General features: G+C 50.0%; 1 long non-coding RNA gene across 1 annotated transcript in view; it reads right to left on the reverse strand.

Annotated features, from left to right (window-relative positions):
- Positions 1-14,171, reverse strand: part of LOC144754455 (uncharacterized) — a 53,098-nt gene extending 38,927 nt beyond the window's left edge. Inside the window, exon 1 of the long non-coding RNA XR_013594726.1 lies at positions 13,935-14,171. This is a non-coding gene — a long non-coding RNA (uncharacterized LOC144754455). The remainder of the gene's footprint in view (positions 1-13,934) is intronic.
- Between the last annotated feature and the right edge of the window lie 246 nt (positions 14,172-14,417).

Raw genomic sequence — 14,417 nt, forward strand, 5'->3', positions numbered from 1 at the left:
AGCTCTATCGCAAGCAATCCCTCCATCGCAAGACTTCTGCAATGCGATATCTGATTATTTCGACAATAAAATCCTGGCCATTACAAATACCTTTCCATCAGGAACTGTTGCAATAATGGATGCTGAAGAGAAAGGGGAGACGATATCGTACCCTTGCTTGGATGACTTTGCCCCAGTATCTTTGGAGGAATCCGCCAAAGCGATCTTAGCCAGAGATGGTTAACCCAATGATAAACAAAATCATCAATTCCTCTCTAGCAACGGCTAATATCCCCAATGATTGGAAGCTGGCAGCTGTTAAGCCGCTCCAAAAAAAGGCCCTGGCCGATCCTACTACCCTGTCCAACCTACGCCCGATTTCCTTGTTACCCATTCTTTCCAAGCTGACTGAAAGGTTTGTCAACAGCCAGTTGATTAACTTTTTGGAGAAGAATAACGTTCTCCATCCCAATCAGTCAGGATTTCGGTCAGAACACTCTACCGAATCAGCCCTATTATATACTACAGAAACACTTAGGGCAGCAATGGACCAAGGAAAGAAGGCTGTCCTTATCTTACTTGACCTGTCGGCAGCCTTCAATATGGTCTCTCATAACATCTTAGTGGACCGGTTGGCTGCCGCAGGGGTAGGGGGACAGGTGTTGGCCTGGTGTAGGAATTTCCTTACCAACAGACACCAAATAACAGTTTTAGGGCCATACCAATCTGAGGCCAAAAACGTCAGCTCAGGGGTGCCGCAGGGCTCTAGTTTGAGCCCTGTTCTTTTCAATCTATATATGGCACCCCTGATGAAACTGATCGCGTCATTCAAGATCAGTTCTATTTCATACGCTGACGACACCCAACTGATTTTGGTGTTGGATAAGGAGCGCCCAGGTGCCGAGGAAGATCTTAAGGATTGCCTTGCAGCAATCTTTAAATGGATGACTAATAACCATTTAAAGTGTAACGCCGGAAAAACTGAGATCCTTCCTTTTGGGAATGACAATCTTTTTTCCCCAATAGCATGTTGGCCTTCGGATGCTGAAGTGCCCCCCAATACAATTGCATCTGTTCGCAATTTGGGCATGAAATTTGATAACCAGCTATCCTTTAAACCCCAGGCTGTAGCAGTAGCAGGCACGTGCTTTCAAATCATCAAAGCACTAAGGAAGTTTTTTGATCTTCTCCCTTTATCGGCGAGGAAAACTGTCGCAGTGGCCTTAATAAGTTCTAGGCTGGACTACTGTAACGGATTATACGTTGGAGCTAATAAATCTGTTCTCCACAAATTACAGATGGTCCAAAATGCGGCAGCCCGCCTTGTTCTACGCCTGCCTCGTAGATCGTCAGCCTCAGCAGCCCTAAACACCCTTCACTGGTTGCCAATAGGTAAAAGAATTTTGTTTAAACTTCTTCTAATTACCTTCCGGGCTTTTCACCAACGAGGCCCTACCTATTTATATAATGGGTTTAAAAGATATTATCCATCACGAAGTCTGAGATCTGCAAGTCAGAAATTACTTTCCCTCCCCTATTTTAAACTAGCCACAAAAGGTGGCAAATCCCTTTTTGTACTCGGGTCTAAAGCCTGGAATAAACTTCCGCTCTTTCTGCGGTCCTTTTCTCAAGAAGCCCCCTTCAGGAAGGCATTGAAAACTTGGATCTTCTCATTGCCCGACGCCACTTGTAGGACTTTAGTGTAATGTGTGATCAGAAATCAGAGCACCTCTTTTTCCCATTCCGACTCCTCCATCTGAGTTGTGTAATGCGCCAAGATACTCCTTGGAGTGGAAGCTGCGCGGTAGAAATGCTCATTACATTACATTACATTACATCTAAGGTGTCTCGTGCGTTGACAAATGCACTGTGGCTCTTTATCTCCTCCTTGAGTAAGTCAATCTCATTCGTAAGAATTTCCACCTGTGTTTTGGCTGTATCTATCCCCAACACCATCCAATGGCGTGAGCAGGTGTTCGCCACAAAACTGAATCCTTCCTTAAATTTGGGGTTGTCCACAAATATCGCTGGTTCATTCTTGACTTGGAGTCCTGTGGGTATTACATTGGCTTGCAGATATTGGGTCAGGGCATAACCGTGAAGTCTAGTACGGACCAGCTTTTTCTCAAGTCTTTCCAACTTGATAATCTTCTCATTGAGTGTTTGGTCTAAGAGTGTGGTCTTTGTGGATAAAAAGGACGGCCCTGTGTTTCCTTCCAGAAGATTTTTAATGTATTCTTCGGTGTATGATAGGGTTTCACGCTCACTCATGATACACCCTAATAAATAATTGGAAAGCAAAAAACCCTCGCAGGTGTGCACCTGCTAATGAGAGTGGTAGGTAATAACGGGGTAAACCCTTAGTTCCCATTGGGTGCAGGGTCAATACTGATTTGCATATGAGCAGCATGGCCGACTAGACGTACCACTCCGGAGCTCCGGCCGAGCTGCCCCGTAATCCGCCTGAAATCCGTCCACAACGAGCTTGAAACGCTGCCAGAGTGAAGATAGCGTACTCTGGGATCGAGAGCGAGCAGCCTGGGCAGTGTCAGCCTTCCGCAGCGAGTGGTTCGCGTCCGAGGCAGAAGTTGGCGAAGAGACGGCGGCCATGATGGCGGCCGCGAGTGGAAGGGGTCCGCTGGCGGCCTAACTGACGCGACCGGCAGTGCTCTCCGCCCTGCAATCCGGAGTTCTCCAATCAACCGGGGGAAGCTGCGAGCCTGCAGGGAGCTGGAGAAAATCGGCGCGAGGAGATCGAGGGGCAGCGGTAGCCTACACAAAGATGGCCGCCGGCGGGAGGTGAAGTGACGGAAGACGCACCCGGTGCCTACTGCGGCGCACCGCTGTGCGAGGCAGACCGGACACCTACGGTGAGCAGAGGGGGAGAAGCACCCCAGTCCACGGGCGCCGCGGCCGGCTTTCCTACCCCCCCCCCCCCCGGACGCCGGCTGGAGCCGCCTTGGGGGTGAGGAGACACGGGGGCGCTGGGAGCAAGAGCGAAGTGGCGGAGACGGCTCCCGGGAGGCAGCGGGCATACGACCCACAGGAGAGGGGGCTGACCAGCTAACCGGCAACATACGGGCGTCACAAGGGGAGAGACCCAGTGCCTGGGGGACTGTCCAGCGAAGGGGAGGCACAGAGGCAGTGACCCACGCTCCCGCCATCCGGCGGTGCACACACTGGCTGGCGCCCCACGGCGGAAGCAGGTATCCCGGCGTATTCTCTTGGGCGGCTACACGGTGCGGAGATGGGAAAGAAAGACCCGGTGCCCAAACCCCCACGCCAGGGACCCATGGACAATTTTGCGGCGCCACGGCCCACGGCGGGCCATCCAGGCTCCCACACCGACACGGCCATGCTGCTGGAGGCCATCCAGGCGTCCAGAACGGATATCCAGGCATCGCAATCCGCCCTAGAGACCAAGATTGGCGAGGTGGGGGTCGAGGTGACGTTGCTGCGCCAGGACTTTCGGAACCTGACCGACAGAGTGACGGCAGCGGAGGACAAATTGAAAGAGGACGGGGAGGCGATCACTACGCTCAAGAAAGACATGGCGGAGCTACAGGTTGCGCACCGCCACCTCCAATGGAAGGTGGACGATGCAGAGAACAGGTCCAGGCGCAACAACCTCCGCTTTGTAGGTTTTAGGGAGGGGATTGAGAAAAAGGACATGGCCGCCTTCCTCCTAACATGGCTGAAATCCACATTCCCAACGGCGCCATTTTCCACATGCTTTATTATTGAAAGAGCACATAGGGCGCTTCTGGCCAAGCCACCTGAGGGCGCGAGACCAAGGCCGGTTATAGCGCGCTTCTTAAACTTTGCCGATCGGGACCTGATCCTGAGGGAGGCTAGGGCCCTGGGAGAGATCCGCCTGGAGAACACTACAATAATGATCTTCCCGGACTACAGCCAGGAGGTCTCGAAACAGCGCCGCTCCTTCGACGCTGTGAAGGCGAAACTGAGATCCCTGAACATTAAATACATGCTCCTCTTCCCGGCCAAGCTGAAGGTGATATATAAAGACAAGTCTGTCTTTTTTGCTCACCCGGAAGACGCGTGGCAGTGGTTGGAGGAGCGCCCTATCTTGAACAGTAGGGAGACGGCCAGTCGAGACGCAATGGACAGAACAGTGAGGGAAGGATCGAGCTGGGAGCGGCCGAAGCCGCAGCGAAGGAGAATACGGAGGACCCAACACACAGTCTCGGCGACGCCATATAGGACTCGAGGTTCGGCGAACAACAGGGGGGGCAGATCGGACTCCCCAGGCAAAGACTCAGTGGCGGGCTCGAGGTTCAGCAGTCTGAGGAAAGGGATACGCTCCGAGGGAGACGACGTGGAGGGATCGGAAGGCCCCTCATCCGGTGAGGAAGATATGGACCTTGTGGGCGAATCACTACACCCCTTGGTTAAGGAGATCCGTCAGATGGAACGGGACTCCTCGGGTCCAGACCCGATCGTAGACTCTCAGGACTCACATTCTTGAAGGCAGGACCGTGCAGCTCGGATGAGATGGCAGCTCGGCATAACGGAGCACGCAAGTTGGCACACCCCCTGCAGTTTGTTTCTTTTGTGTGTTTGACCTAAACACAGTTTAGACTGGGGAGGGATGTGTGGGAGGGCGACTGACCTGCTCCCATGGATGGTTTGGTCCCATGTTGGGGCGCAGCTGGAAGGGGAGGGAGGTGGGGAGGGGGATGGTAGGGAATGTTGGTACTGTTTTTGTCCCACGTTGGGGTGTTGGGGAGTTGGGGGGGGAAGGGGGGTGGTATCAGTGAGGCAGCAGAGTTCACCCTTGCTACTACCCTGGGCCCAGAGTCCGGTATTCGGTGGTCAGTGTGAAGTGCAATGGCAGGTACACTAACTGAAACAACCCGAGATGGCGCTGGGGTGAAGGCGCTAACCTGGAATGTAAATGGCTTGGGGTCCAAAATTAAGAGGGGCTTGGTTAATGCCTATATTAAACGCATGGCACCAGACATCATATTCCTCCAGGAAACACATTTGAGGGGGAACCATTGTGCTTTCTTAGCACGTGGGCCTTACATAGTCTTAGCGCACGCTGGATACACTAAGGACTCACGGGGCACAGCCATACTCATTAGGAAAACGACACCCTTCACAGTGACACGCACATGGTTGGACCCGCAGGGCACGTTTGCTGGGGTACAGGGGACATGGAAGAGGCGCAGGTACACGTTGCTGTCAGTTTATGCTCCACCCAAACTACAAACCCGGACGATGCAGGAGATCACGAACATACTGCTTGACACGGCAGACACGGTGCAGATTATGGGTGGGGATTTCAACGATGTGATGTGCACGACTAGAGATAGATCTGGGAACTCCCGGGCAGTGGCTGCAGTGACTGCTTTGGCGCGCAGAATGGACACGATTGGCCTCACTGATGTGTGGCGGTGGCTTCATCCTGTGCAGGAAGCCTACTCCTTTTACTCTGGGGCCCACAAGGTTTTTTCTAGATTGGACTATATATTCACTACACGACAGGAACTCTCGACGGGGGACTCGGCCGACTATAAGGCGAGAGGTATCTCGGATCATTCCCCGCTGTTTGTACACATAGGACATGGCAGGGGGAGTGGACAGGCACAGTGGCGCATGTCGCCGTGGGACCTACAGACTCCTGGGATTCTAGGGGGCATTAGAGCGGACATCAAAGTCTTTGTGGCGGAAAACGAGGGGTCGGTGCAATCGGGAGTTACGCTATGGGAAGCCATGAAAACGGTGTTGAGGGACCGTTTCAACTCAAGGGTGGGGGAGGCCAGAAGGAAACGCACTGAGGAGGTAGCGCGAGTGGAGGCGAACATCTTGACTCAAGAAGCTGATTACCTCAAATCGAAGAGGGAGGGGCATCTGAGACTTCTGCTGGACACTCAGCGGCTATACAGGGAACTAACCACGGACGAGGCGCGCACACAGGCGCTGGCCACCCTCCATCGCCTATATGATGTAGGCGACAAATCCGGGAAACTCATGGCATGGCTGAGCAGGCGGGAGCAGGCAGCCAGATGGGTTGACGGGATTGGGATACCGGGACCGGCACGAGCGACGTCAGATGTCGCGATAGCAGAGGCCTTTGCGACCTATTTCGAAGAATTCTATAGGGCCAGGGACCTCGGAGACTGCGGGGTGGTGCAGTCGTTCCTGGGTAGCATGGAAGTGCCGCAGTTAACCCCCGAGGATAGCGAGGCGCTGGAAGCCGACCTATCCATGGATGAAATCGCGGAGGCAGTGGCTGTCCTGAAACCTGGGAAATCCCCGGGACCTAATGGTTTCCCGGTGGAGTTCTTCAAACGGACGGGGGACCTCCTGGCACGTCACTTGAAATCACTATATGCGGGTGCGTTTGACTCCGGTAGTCTACCGCCAGACCTGGCCCTAGCCACCATAGTCCCGATCCACAAGGAGGGCAAGCCCAGGGAGGACTGTTCTTCCTACCGCCCGATCTCCCTTCTGAACGTTGAGAACAAAATTCTCGCCACCATCCTGGCAAGGCGACTCCGACAGGTCATAACGGACCTAATACATCCAGACCAGTCCGGGTTCCTGCCGGACAGGGCCACCAAACTTAACCTACGGCGCACACACAACTGGCTCCAGGAAGTCGGTGACAAAAGTGAGCCCCACTGGTTCCTCTCGTTGGATGCTGAGAAGGCATTCGATGCGGTCCACTGACCCTTCCTAATGGGCACTCTCGAACGTTTTGGGTTCGGGCCCAAGTTCCGACATTGGGTGAGTCTTCTATACTCGAGCCCTAGGGCGAGAGTGCGAGTGAATGGGCGAATGTCGAGAGAGTTTGCGGTAGAACGGGGGACCCGCCAGGGGTGCCCGCTGTCCCCACTCCTCTTTACCCTCACGATCGAGATCCTGGCGATCCACATCCGGCTCAATCAAGAAGTGACTGGCTTTCACTGGGGGGACTCGGCAGCTGACCAGGAAAAGATCTCCCTGTACGCTGATGACGTGCTGCTATATGTGACGAACCCGGCTAGGACAATACCGGCCCTCTTCAGGGAACTAGGCGACTTTGGGGCAGTGGCCGGACACACTATAAATTGGCATAAGTCGATCCTCTACGACCCGCAAGGTGAGCCGCGGGGGGAGTGCCTGCCTGAGTTGCTCATTCATACTACGGAAGGCTTTCGGTATTTGGTGGTCTTTATCACCCGGGACAGGGGACGCTCCTACGCAGACAATGTGCTTCGGGTGTTGGGGGCAGCGAAGACGGAGATGGATAGATGGAGACCGCTGCCGCTCACCATGTTAGGCAGAGCCGCCCTGTATAAAATGATCCTGCTACCGAAGTTTTTATACGCCCTGCAAAATGAGTACTATCCCTTACCAGATGCGACACTGCGGACGATCCACGCTGATCTCCGCTCTTTCCTGTGGCTGGGGAAGCAATCCCGGGTGGCACTCACGACCCTGCAACGCCACCAATATAGTGGGGGAATCTCGCTGCCTAACCTGGAGGCCTATTACTGGGCAGAACACCTTGCCCCGATCAACGAGTGGCTACACGCCCCGGCTGACCATCCCACCTATGCTCTAGAGAGGTCCAAATGGGGCAATAAGACGGTACTACACTTCTTGTATGGCGGGAAAGGAGGCCGCCAGCTCCTACCTGCGACGAAGATTACCTTGATGGCGTGGCGCAGAGCGACAATTAGGATGGGCTGGCATGAACGGCTCACCAGACAGACACCCCTATGGTCGTGTAGGTGGCTGACAGAGCTGCATAAACTGAAGGGATTCCACAGGTGGGACGACATTGGCATCTCCACGGTGGGAGATGTCATAGCAAAGGGGGAACTTAAAACCTTCCAGAAGCTGCAGCAGGACTTTGGCCTCCACAACACCCAATACTATAAATACTTGCAGTTCAGACACGCGTGGGGAGCACAGCACATATCGCTTACCGACATACCCCAGTTTGCACCACTTGAGGGCCGATTACTCCAGGAGCAGATACAGAGGGGGGCAATATCCATGACATACAAAACATTGACGAATAATATGTTGGGAGACTTGCGGGCACTCAGGGCGAGGTGGGAGGCAGATGTGGGCACGATGGAGGACCTGGATTGGGAACTCGCACTCATGCACCCGAGGGAAGTGGCCATTAAATCGAGGCTCCGCCTAATACAGTTTAAGGTCCTTCACCGGGCTTACTTTGACAGAGTGAGGCTCTCCAAGATGGGGAGGGTGACCGACACCTCATGCATACGATGCCAGCACCACACAGGCGACTTCTACCACATCATCTGGGGCTGCACTGTGATACAGGAATATTGGGGCGAGGTACTTAGGGAATTGAGTATGGTATTGGAGATGGAGATTCCTAGGGATCCAAAACTGGCGCTTCTGGGACTGTCAACGGAGGTGGACATTACAAGATACCTACTCATTTTCCTGCAGCTGGCTTTGGTAGTAGCAAAAAGAGATATAGCACGAATGTGGGGGGCGCCTGGGAAACCCGACCTGGAGGAATGGAGGAGAGGTCTAGATATGTATATGGCGGCTGAAAGAGTGACCTACAAAGCTAGAGGGTGCCCACGAAAATTTCGAAAAATATGGACTAAGTGGAGGCACTACCACGGACTGGAGTAGGACTGTCCGGAGAGGAAGGTGGGTGGAAGGGAGGATAGCTGGGACACACGTTCGACGCTGATTCCAGCATAGTTGTCTACGGAGGATCCGGGTAGCTGGATGGTATATATTCTATGTCATGACTTAGAGGGGGAGGGAGGCTCGGGGGTCGGGGGGGGGTGGCGGGGAAGGATGGTATGCTGCAGAGGGGGGGGGGAGAAGGGGAGGGCGGGATGGGGGGCTTTCGACGGAGGCCTCTCAGTTGATGACGTTTTCAGGAGTTCAGGGGGGCGGGTGGGAGTTTGGGGTGAAAATGAAAAACAAGTTCGTCATGCTCAAAGATATGTAACTGACTATTAAAAAGTTGCAGAATATCGGGAAGAGCGGAATGTTGACGCTCCCCCGAGTTGTTTTGTCTCCTGTACCCATGATCCGCCTGATGCAACAATAAAAACAAATAAAAAAAAAAAAAAATACTGATTTGCATATGGCTGGGTCCAAACAGGAATGGCATGGTGATCAAAAAAACAATGGACTTAGGCCCAGATCTCTGTACTGGGGCGAATGTATGACAATGTTCTGCATTCTGTCCATCAATTGTTGTTTTTTCAAGTGACACTCACCAGAAAGTCGCTCTCTCAAAAATTCTAACTTTCAATGTTTTAAACAGGGAGCCATTTTTGCTCCTCTACATTTACCTTTATATAAATCCAACATACATAAATATCTTATTAACACATTTATCGAATATACAAAAAAAGTTAATATCATCTCAAAAGCAATATAAAGATTTTGCAAGCATCTATGAAGGACGAACAATCATTAACAGTTTTTAATGCAAAGCTTGTTCCAACTTTTTATATGTGCTCATTGTGTTCAGCACTAAAACCAGTAATGTTCTGAATAAACATTATATGAAAGAGATCAGATGCTCATTAAACCTACGTTAGATTACTTTGCAGATCCAAATTACGAGTAGAGTTAGTGAAAAATGAAATGAAAAAATATTTGTAGAGTGCGACTGTCACTCAAAAGAAGGGATCCTGGCGCTATACTGAGGACTATTACAATTCCTCTAAGAACAGTTTGATAAATGTTGTATTAATGAACTACAGAATGCATCAGGAGCTAGGAAGAGCCAGGTTTTTTTTTTATTTCTTCAGATTCAGTGGAAAGCAGAGTGCTAGGCAGCAACTTCCGAGCCTTGGCGCCTAGTACTGGAAAGGACTATCCCCATCGAGATTTCAGTCGAAAAGAGGGTACTCTCAGGAGGTTGGCAATAGAGGATATTAAAATTTCCTGGAGCTAATAATGGCAGATCCGGTCTGCACGATATTTAGGGCCAGTAGACTTAAAGGCTCTATAAACGAGCAAAAGTATTTTTAAAACTATTCTTTTATGAATGGGTAGCCAATGCAGTTTTTTTTTGCGTAGTCGATGGAGAGCTCTGCTTGGGAAGTTGTAAAACCAATCTGGCTGCTGCGTGTTGTACCATCTAAAGTTTATATATGAGGAGTTTGGAGCAGCCAGCATAGAGACTCTTACAGCAGTCTAATCTTGATGTAATTAGGGCAAATGCTATTGTTTTCCTGGCAGCCAGGCCAGGCCAGAAAGTGGCAATTTTCTTTCAGAGATTTTATAAGATTGAAACAACTACCTGCAACTGTCGAGGATTGTGAAAGGAAAGAGAGGTCGGTGTCAAATTTGACCCCAAAGTTATTTGCAACCTTTATTATGGCTGGAGTGGGAGTTACAGAGGGACATATTACCAAGGGTGGCGCTAGGCAATTATAGCCGGTTTAGCGGCCGTTTTCGGCCGCTAAACAGCGATAATTCTATCGCTCTATTAGCAATTATTATTTTTTTTTTGTCGCTAACTGATGTTAGTGACAGCTTTTAGGCGACAGCGAGCGGTTTTGGGCCTGCTTTGCATGTCAGCGATATTTATCGCTAATGACATGCAAAGTGGGCGTACCCAACCTGTTAGCGACTGAAAGCAGTCGCTAACGTCGCTATCGCCTATTAGCAAGGCAGGCGTAGCGATGGAAATATTCCCGCTATCGCCAAAAACTAACGCCTGTTCAGACCAGTTCTTAACCATGTTATCCAATGAGAGGTGGATAACATGGCTAAGTGCATTTCGTCGCTAATGAGTGAATATCGCTGTATTCTCAGCGATATTCACGCATTTCGCCGCTATTGCTGGATATTTTAGCACAATGGAGAAAAACGTTGCTAATAGCATTTTTTCTCCGCTAACATATCCAGCGATAGGCAGCGATAAAAAAAATCGTCGCTAAGCCTATTTAGTGATAATTATCGCTACTTGTTGGTAATATGCCCCAGAGTTTGGCCACCATTTTGTGGGAGATAAGATGTTGGATTTACCGAAAAGAAGTATTCCCGTCTTGTTTAAGATGGTTATTCTGCATCCACAAAATGATGTCGGCGAAGCAATTCTGGAAATTGACTTCTGAAATAAATAAACTATTATCAAAGGACAAAATTAACTGGGTGTATTCATCATCATATGAGGTGGTATCAACACCATATGAAGCAATCAATGAAATGAGAGGGACCGTATAGATGTTAATAAAAAGGGCCGGCCTAATGGAAGAGCCCTGTGTCACACCCATCGTGACTGCTCTTTCTGGTGGCAGAAAATTTCCATTGCATACTGTTTCCCTTCTGTTGATCAAGAATGATTTTATCCAGGCTAGGGCTTTATGTGAAATCCCCATATTCTGGATCCGCTGCAATAGAATGGCATGTGAGATGGTGTTGAATGCTGCGGAGAGATCCAACAATATCAACACAGCATTGCTACCTGAGTCTAAAGTCATTTTGATCATTTCGAAACTTCGAGAAGTGCTGACTTAGTTGAATGTTTGGGCCTAAATCCAGATTGTCTGGTGTGGAGTGTGTCAGAATTCTCAAAGAGGGTCATAAGTTGTTGAATACAATTTTTTCCAACATGTTGCATAACACTGGAAGAAGGGAAATAGGCCTAAGGTTGGACAGAGTGGTAGGGTCTGCTAGAGGTTTCTTTTGTATGGGCTTGATAATTGCCAATTTCCACTCTGAGCGAACATCCCTTTCAACAAGTGATGCGTTTGAAATCTAATTAAGGAGGAGATTTTTTCCAAAATGTTGCGTAGCACGGGAAGAAACCTTTTTGACATTTTGAAGTTGGCTTTTGAGTAATTTTTTTATGTGAAATATGTTTTTCGAGCAGCCTTAAATTGGGCATGATCATGTTTACAGGCCACGCACCATCTGCGTTCAAGTAGTTTACAGTAACGCTTTAGCTCGGCTAATCCTGGGGAAAACCAAGGTGCAGAGAATTTTTATTAGCTATTCTTAAGGTGAGTGCCTGAAGCTAATTCTGTGGCAGTACTAAAAATCAAGGGCCTAATTTATGAAATTGATGCATCACTGCATAAAAACAGCGATGTGTCACTTTTGATTCCGCCCTCCTTGCGACATGATGGATGCGTCATACTGTTTGACGCATCATGTCGCAAGGTGTTACAGATACGTCAGTATTTCTGACGTATCTGTAGGTGCAAAAGTGAATCTTTGCTACGGCGTGTCTGAAAACAGACACAACTCCACCAAGGTGTCCTTTCACATGAGGCAGCCCCATGTGACAGGGCCTGCGTCAGTCCTACGCCTGTTGTGAGGCAGGTGTAAAGATATTGACGCATTGGCGTCCTAGAAGTGGTGCACAGAAATTTCATAGATTTCAATGCGCCACTTCTACGAGGCTTTCCACCCTGCATACATTATACCTTACGCAGGTATAATGTAGCGCAGGGGTTTACAAAGTGACGCATCTGCCTAGATGTGTCACTTTGTAAATAGGGCGCAACATGGCGCATTTTTTACGCCACCGATGCGTCACAAAAAGTGACGCACCTGCCACGTGAAAGTGACGCAAGACCTCATAAATAAGGCCCACAATTATTAAATAGATCAAGGTCCTCAGTTAGTCCTCCAGTCAGAGTGGGGGCAGTGCTGCAAAGACAAGTATTTAAAAGAGGGTTGGTTTTCATCGCTCCCTATTTGCAGTGCTTAGTGTTCATGTCTTTATGACGGTTGAAAGAATTATGTGTAGTACCAGTCAGTTTGAATGGAATTAGGCTGTGATCCGACCAGAATTGGGGGATGGATTCTTCAGTAGTTAACCCAGGATTATTTGAACAGATCCAGTCAAGAATCTGCCCTAACGTGTGGGTCGGGACAGTTACCCTGTGAGCCGTTTTACCTTAAAGGTGTCTAACAGATTAATTACTTTTGGACTGAGTGAATCTTCAAAAAGTTGAAGTCTCCCAGGGCAATACAATTGGTATATTGGAGCAGAGAGGGGGCAAGTGCCTCCCCTAATGTGGACTGGAATGGTACTCCAGGACAAGGGGGACAATAGAGCTAGCCGCCCACAACGGACTGAGAAGGGTTGAATTTAACGCAAAAACCTAGGCTTGCTGCTCCTTTGAGGGAGTTGAAATCAAAGGTGCTACATTGCAGTGAATCCCGAAAGATAATGGCTATTCCACCCCCTCGGCCTGCCCCTCCGTCGTGTCTTATGATTGTATATCCAGAGGGAAGGACACGGACAATGTCAGGGTTAGACCAAGGCTTTTACCAAGCTTTGGTGATAAATAAAACATCCAGCTCATTATCAATAATTAAATCATTAAATTCTTGTGCGTGCTTGCTTAGAGATCGAGCATTTATCAGACCTCCATAGAGGGAGCAGGAAGTTGGAGCAGATTTATGTGGCATGGCACAGGGTAAATCACAGGCAATATCAAGCTCATCTCTGCACCCAATAAAAGCAACTGGGCCCATGTGATCCCCCCCCCCACCCCCCCGTAACAGGATGCAGAGACACCAGTGGGAGTGATGATTCTTTTATTTATTCTGTTAATTGTAGGCTTGGGGTAGTTCAAATAGTGAAAAGGGGGAAGTCCAGGGGTGGAAGAACCAAACAGGGGAATAAAAAAGTTCCTTAAACTCAGGTTCAGTCTTTAAATCTCAGGGAGGGATACTCTGAAGGTCTCCCTGGCAGGGCGAAGTTACGGTGTTGTCAGCTGGATCCTCGTCAGGCAATTTGTGGGTGGCCAGTACCCTCAAGACAACAAGAATGGACAACTGGGTCAGAGACCAGAAACACAGGCTGGTGAATATACCGCCACCGGGGAGTATGGGAAAAAGTGAGGGTGGGTGCAATGAGTGAGGCCCGTGACAACAAAAAAAAAAGTGAAATAGTAGTGGACTAGGGGGCTGTTCACAATCCTGCCCTCCACCAGCCCACCATAAGGTAATTAAATAGAGGTACTTGCCTCGGCCATGGCCCTCCTGGGTCGTGGCTGTCGTATTCTTGCCGCCCTTCTCCTCTTGGGGTCGGCTGGACTCGTGCCTGTTGTCACTGGGTTGTTCGGTTGTAGAATTCTCCGTCTTCGTAATGTCTTCCTGCTGGACCGCGGTTCTGTCGGCTGCTCCGGATCTGTCGTCCTCCGGAACGGTGTAGAACGCCGAACTGCTCTCTGGCCCCCCTACTTGTACTTCCTCTTCCTGGTTTGGCGCGTCGTTCTCAGGAAAGACTAGACCGCATACGGTTTCTTCCTGAGGTCCAATCGCGGACGCCATCTTGAAAGTCCCACTTGTGAAGAGCGTGGGACTACAGCCCATTAAACAGACCCTCCAGCATTTCGCGATTCACGGAAAAAAACGCAAAATCTGCTGGCAAGCGCTACGGGCGCGATATTTGCCAAACTGCCCGCGAAAAAAACTCTCCTGGTAGGCATGAAAAAATTATGCCATTT

The sequence above is a fragment of the Lissotriton helveticus genome, chromosome 5_1 (genome assembly GCF_964261635.1).
Source record: "Lissotriton helveticus chromosome 5_1, aLisHel1.1, whole genome shotgun sequence".
Lineage (NCBI taxonomy): Eukaryota > Metazoa > Chordata > Amphibia > Caudata > Salamandridae > Lissotriton > Lissotriton helveticus.